This window comes from Montipora foliosa, unplaced genomic scaffold (genome assembly GCF_036669935.1).
Source record: "Montipora foliosa isolate CH-2021 unplaced genomic scaffold, ASM3666993v2 scaffold_427, whole genome shotgun sequence".
Taxonomy (NCBI): Eukaryota; Metazoa; Cnidaria; class Anthozoa; order Scleractinia; family Acroporidae; genus Montipora; species Montipora foliosa.
This window is the reverse complement of record NW_027179731.1, coordinates 440001-447230: the sequence shown is the minus strand read 5'-3', so window position 1 is coordinate 447230 and position 7230 is coordinate 440001.

The following is a 7230-nucleotide window of genomic DNA, read 5'->3' as shown; positions in this document are numbered from 1 at the left end:
GTATTTAGGAATTGTGTGAGTGACCGGAAGCGAGTTTTTGTATATTCGTATCCGGTTATCGGTAACACATCCCAAGTAAGTATGTACCTTTTTTTTCCTTGTACATTATTTAAGTGGTACAGTGTGCACTAGGCGGTTTTACTTACGATAATGATTAGTTCAGTTTCAGAGCTTCTTTTGTTTTTTGTTTCAAATTCATTTTGCCTTGACAGATATACATCACTAACGTAAATTTGCAAATACTTCACCCCACATATTCGACCTCACACTCCATGAGCTGATTTTGGCAACGAAGCGACACGGCCCACTACCCTTCATTTTCAGTTGCATCAGTATGACTCAACTTGCTTAATTAAGAGATATGCCCACAACTTCTCACCCATCACTAGAAAAGCAGAGCAAAATCCTTCCCTTCTATTTCAAAGCGAAGAACAACTCCACCAAAGACGCGGCAATATGCTACGACACTGCTAAAAAGAAACTCTTGAAAGCGTAGAAAGACTAGAATCCTTCAGGTTTTGCTTATCTCATGCTAATTAGAGCTATTGCTATTTTTACCCTACTGGGGACAAAATTTAAATAAGAAAGAAAAACAAACTGAACTCTGATATTCGTAGTCAGATGACTCATGCCTATACCATCTGTTTACTAATTTTAATTGAAATCAATGTCGTTAAATGTGGATTTTGGACTTTGTACTAGGGAATTGAACTGGATATTGACCAAGATACTGTTAAGGAAAAAAGAAAACCACCAGACTACTGTGAACTTCAAAGGAAATTGGCTAAAAACCTTCGAACAAAGTGTAGGCTACCTGTAGTCTCTTGTTAGATCAAGATGTCAGTAGTGATCGGTACCTTTGTGTAATTAAAGCAAGGCAATTAATTGCTTACCACTGTCGTTTGTGTGTTTTATTTGATATGGATTTAGGAAAGAGACGGATAAAATAGAGGAGTCATGAAATGCAAATGAACAAAAAGCATTATACTATACCACTAGTGGCACTATATAATGCTTCATGTTCAAACCTTTACCCCGCTATTTCGCTGGGGTCTCGTTCAAATCCCTACCAGGGCTTTTAGGTTTGTTTAATGAACTACTAGATATGACAACTTACTCACTTGTCTAGAGAAATTTATTCGATTGGTAAAAACGGCTATTGAATATGGATAAGTATTTTAACATCGCTTATAACACTTATAACACTTACAATGTATTACCATTCTAATTACACCCTCGGTTCTGAAAAATATATAGTTGCTAAAACTAATAAAAATCCAGACGAAAGAAGAGCATGTTAGATGAATGTAAGTTACATACTGATCTGCAGTCTGCTTGTATCTTTTATTCCAGGGCCAATTTGCTCTTAAGGAAAGGAAGGAAGGAAGGTATCGAAGTAGTAATTTTCTTTGTTTCTTGAAGCATTACATATGTAGCTTTTTGCAACCAATAGAGAAAGATTGAAGATGAAATGATATATGAAATGGATCATATATGAACTGCGGATATGAAATTAAGTGAAGCTATGATCCTCGCAGTTCTGAACGCAACTTTCGCAATTGCGTAAAGAAGCCTGAAAAATTCAGGACTTCAACGGGGTTTGAACCCGTGACCTCACGATTCCGGTGCGACACTCTAACCAACTGAGCTATGAAGCCCCAGACGTTGGGACCTGGCCCAGTTGAAGTCCTGAAGTTTTCAGGCTTCTTTACGCAATTACAAAAGTTGCGTTCATAACTGCGAGGATCATGGCTTCACTTGCTTTCATATCCGCAGTTCATATATGATCCATTTCATATATCATTTCATCGTTAATTCATTCCTTACGGGAACATTAGAAACCCACAAATGACCAGCTCCCAACGTCAGTGGCTTCATAGCTCAGTTGGTTAGAGCGTCGCACCGGTATCGCGAGGTCACGGGTTCAAAAACCGTTGAAGTCCTGAATTTTTCAGGCTTCTTTAAGATTGAAGCCGCGAACTGAATTAAAAAAAGTTTGTAAGGCCATATATTATATGCTTCGGGGCCAAATCAGTCAGAGTATCATTGTTCTTAACATTCCACTAACGAGAAAAAACGTATCCCGAAAGTATTCACATTTCAAGTCAAGTGAAGTGAAGTCTTACATCAGAGGCCACATTAAAGGAAATGCCATAAACCGCTTTTATTGTTCGTCTATTCTAAATTCGACTGTAACCTCCGTTTCTCTGCTACCGATTGTTCCATATGATCTCATCAAGTATTTGATTGTTGTTTTCATGAGTGTGTTGATTTATGGACTCCCAAATGTGTAGGGCATCCCTGTAAATTTTATAGGGATTTATACTTTAAGATACTCTAAATCGAAATTATATTGGAATAAAAAAAGTTCGTTCTGGCCAACTTTAAATTTACGAGCAAAAGAGGTATATGTCGTAAATGGTTTGTATCCAGGAGTCATATCATAATTGAGTAAAGTACGATCGTCCGGGTGAGTGTCACTTGACTCTGAAGATGACTTCCGCTCAGGCTGTCGAAACGTCAGTCAATTTCATCTAAAACAGTCATTCTCAGGACTACACTCACCCGGACGATCATAGTTTACTTAATTATGAGAGATATATGTCGTACCATGGAAGGTAAACCGGATTCCGGAATCCAGGAAATTTTCGCTCCTAAAATATGGAATCCGGGTATCCCGTCAACTACTGGATTCCGGAATCGGGAATCCATGTTACTAAAATCCACTCAAACTCAAGGTGATTTGTCTACGGTAGGCGCTTTTCGCTTGCAGGCGCTGCGATTATCCCTGGGTCTTAAGACGTATCGACATATCGCGTTTGGGTTCAAGGTCAGAATCAGATTACAGTAAAGTTACTCTCGATTAATTCTGTCGAGTTATGACCAGTAGTGTTACAGCAAAAGAAACGATTTAAATGTTTGAGTCATTTTCTCTCCCTTTAAACTGTGGCCCATTCTTTGTCCAAAGGATTTTATCCCGGATTCTCTCAAATCACGTCTTGTGTAAAAATTTACTTGTGAAGGAAATAAAATGTACATTTGAAGTGCGGCCTATAGACGAAATATAAGTGATCCTTGCACTTGCTCTACTAACTGAGCTGTAAAGTAAGTTTAGATTCATGGGTTCAAATCCCACTGAATGCACCTCAAATGTTCAGGTCTTCTATAAGAGACAATTGCCTAAATTGTGCAGATGAGTGCTAGGCTCATTTCTCTACTTCGTAAATTTACTTGTGCAGGCTTTGGTTCCCGCTACGTTGGTGAAACCAACAGGCATTTTTGCACACGTGTAATTGAGCACCTTTTTGTACTTAAGAGTTCTCGTATTTTCAAACATATCAGTTTTTATAAGAATTGTCAGGATAATTGGCATGTCTCTTGTTTCAAAATCATATGATAGCGCTGTATCATCAGTCTTTCTACAAAGGTACCGAATAAGTGTGATCACTGGACTTCAAAGCTCGCTAATTCTCACAGGTACACAAAGAAGTATATTTATCCCTAAATTAATTAATTTTTTGTTCTTTTCTTACTTAGTTTTCTTCACAAAATACTTCAGAAAATCTTTAAAAGTTTTAAAAGTATTCAAGTCAGGTGTGGAAGGTTAAGAATTCTTAGCAGCAACACTATCCCTAAGTACACTGCCTTCAGCAACCTTCCATCCAACCCCACGGACTTCTAAAAAGAAGTCTGTAAACTCCAAAAAGAACATTAATCGTAGACTAACTGTTTCACCAGTTTATTAAATTTACTAGGTTTGTGCTGTTTCAGCAGTGCAAATTTTCAATTTTCTGTTGCATTTACTTTCTTTAACTTTTCTTTTTTTCAAAGTTGCTGTTAACACTGTTTGCAATTTTTCTCTTGACGCAAACACAATTTTCAAGTAATATTGGAGCAAAATTTGAAATTATCTTTTGTACTTACACACATTTTCTCTAAGGAATGTAGGAACAAAGCTTCAATATTCAGTGTTTCTGTTTTCAAATGCTTCAAGATCATGATTTGTTTTCAATGTTGACTTTATCTGCACGCGGTTTCATGTTCAGTTGTCTTATTGCAGACGAGAGATTGTGCGATTTAAGTGTTCAGAAAATAACTTTAAATAATGTTACCGTTAAGAAGGTTTTGTACATTAAATGGTGATTAATAATATAGGAGCGTGTTTTTCGCGAAATAAACAAGATTGTGAAGACAGTAGATTTATTCATTGACTAGTGTATCCATTCCTTCCTAAGAATTTAAGGTTAAAGGTGTGCAACGGGTTTCTCAGCGTTCTTTTATGTTACCCTCAAATTATAGAAATTATATATCACAAAGCTGTTTGCTTATTTTCCGGTCTCCACCTATAAAAGAGTGCACAATTTTGGCATGTAGTTCCGATACAGCTGTCTTGTTTTCTTCACCCACCTGTCCCTGTCCCTGGCGTTTTGCATGATAATCGAGTCAAATAGAGCCATATCACTCAATGTCCAAACAAAAGATTTTGCCCGTCGAACCTCTTATTCAGTGTGAGGCTGGACGGGCAAAGACAATGCAAAGACAAAGCCTTTATTCCCCACGGACTCCAAAGTGGCCGCCGCGTGATAAAGGTGAATTGCCAAAATACTTTTTTGTTATTGTTCAGTACACAAACATGGCCGCCATGACGTCAGGTGCAAGCCAAGGATACAAAAAATAACAGTGCCTTTACGCCAAGTATAATCATGGCTTAAAGTTACCCATTTATCTGTATATTTATACATAAAGCAGGCGTAAATCTCCACCTTATACCAGCTTTACATAGTGCTTATATACGTAAAGTTGGCGTAAATCTCCACCTTATACCAGCTTTACATAGTGCTTATATACGTAAAGTTGGCGTAAATCTCTACCTTACACCCGCTTTACACAGTGCTTAAAGGCCTCGTAAAGGAGTCTCACTACTCTAGCTTTACATTTAAGCGTAAAGGTAGCGTAAAACTTACATTTACGAAATGTAAATGTGCGTAAATCTTCTTAAATCAGACCTTTACTGCTGATTTATGCTAACATTACGCCAACTTAAATTTGCCTTTTCATGCTGTGTTGGGGCTTTTCTTCAGTGGCCATGGTTTGATAGCCTCACTGTATGACAATAAACACTTACCTCTTTAAATTTAGGATTTCTGTACTTATATAATAAACAAATTACTTTATGGTTACTGTGGCACGTTTGTACGAATTTTCAGTATTACTCACTCGTTTTTAAGGATCGTTAAACTTACTCGTTTTTCTTTTCGCTCAGTTGTTCGTTTAGAGATCCTTGACAACTCGTGAATAAAAATACTTCGCAAGCACCAACCATGAAGTAATCTATATTTATTTATCAGCGAAATAGTTATATAAGTAATTTCTTCAACAGGAGCCTCGTCATATCATCTAGGACTAAATTTTTAAATTAAAAAAAAAAACAGATTTTATTTTCCATATCCCTTAGACTTAGTAGGGTTTTCCGATTTAGAGGAAGTTCGCGGAAGTTAGAGCCATTCTCCCGAGCTTTTTAAATTGATTCATTTCTGTGAGTAGATTTGTCAATTAAGGCAAAGAGACTCCTGGTTTTGTTTTGCAGAGTATCGGCAACTCGTTTGTTAATTCACAAAGAATCAAGGACATTTTGTTGCCAGTAATCGTGTTTATTTTTCAGTCACTAATATATAATGTGGTGATTTAATAGCTTCGAAATAGCCAAGGGAAACATTTATTTACAGCAATAAATATTTATCGTGCTTAATGCAGACACTTTTTACACGCTCGTGATAAAATGCCGTGAGTATTCCCCCTGAGGGCCTGAAACACGGAGAGCGCCAAGCACGTGCCACAAACAAACCTTATATATAAACCTTAAACTGTAAGGTTTCTCGCCCTCAAGGATTGGCGGCTTAACGGAAAACATTTTACTGAGGGCAGCATTTGGAGCTGAAATTCAAATCCCAAGAACTACTATAGCAGAGCCAGCCCTAGTGAAGTACCTTCACCAATTCCTTGTCAGGTGTCGAGAGTCCTACACGCAGGAGCAAAGAAAAGGAAACCCAACGCAGCACACCGCAAGTGAAGTAAATTGGAGAACCAGCTGATTCTCAAAGCTGTAGAACTTAAAGGACGTGACTGACGAGCGGTTCTAACGTTTTTGAAAAGGAATTGGGAGTGCCTTGGAGAAAAAGGAGAGCTCTACCGAAGCTGCGACATCGGCGACAAGAGATTACACGACCGCCTGAGAAAACGAGCCTCAACTTTGCTAGGCAAAGAAAAGGAGAAGTGAATATCACTGCTGAAATTCTTCATTACGCTTGCAGAATGGTCCCTCAAATTCGAAAAAATTCTCTCAAATCTTAAGTGACAATTCTTGACTGGACAACTTCTTTGGCTAGTCACATGACCTTATCGTTTTATGCTCTTAAGACAAATTACGGGAACTCAAGTTTTACTTGCCTTTAGAACTTCTGAGGTTTCCAGTATTGATAACGAATGCCTGAACGTCAGTAGTGAAATTGAGGAAACCTTGGCAAACATTAAGCCAGACGATTTACTCGTCAATAGGGAACCCCTGGGAGTCAATGGGTTAAACAACGAGACGACCGATACAAACTCGATGTAAATGAACAGCTTATGGGGGTTGCTAGCGCTTCTGGTGTTGCCAAGGGAATCAAGAAAAGGTCAAGAATTGATGGAAAGGAACACACAGTTTAGTTATGTTCTATTTGATTACACTTGCCTTTGTTGACTTATCTGATCATGAAATGGAGGAATTTTGTCTATTTTTTGTTGCTTTTGTTATTGCCCAAATAGAGCGGTTTTCAAATATTGAGTGTGGTAAAACCAAAACCAAAGTGGCCAGTCACAAAGGACGGAGACAATCCTGTAAACCAATCAAAACTCGAAGTAATTACACATAGCCAACACAAAGCGCCGGAAAATGTGCACGTGCGAGCCACGATTGGTTTGGGTTTCTCTTCTGATTGGTTGAAAAAGTGGCGCGAGAAATTTCAATCAATCTCTGAGTGAATTAGTGCAAAACCAAAGCAATTTGCTAATTACTTTCGACACTCAATTGAAAACCGCTCTATTAAAATGGGAAATGTGAGCCAAAAAGGTCACCGCCGGTGAGTATAAGGCTTCTGACAATGTGATTGATTTGATTGATAGAAGACTTCATTTAAACAGCTGATTTAGTTATTCATATACATTCCTTTATGTAAACTTGAAATCGGCAAA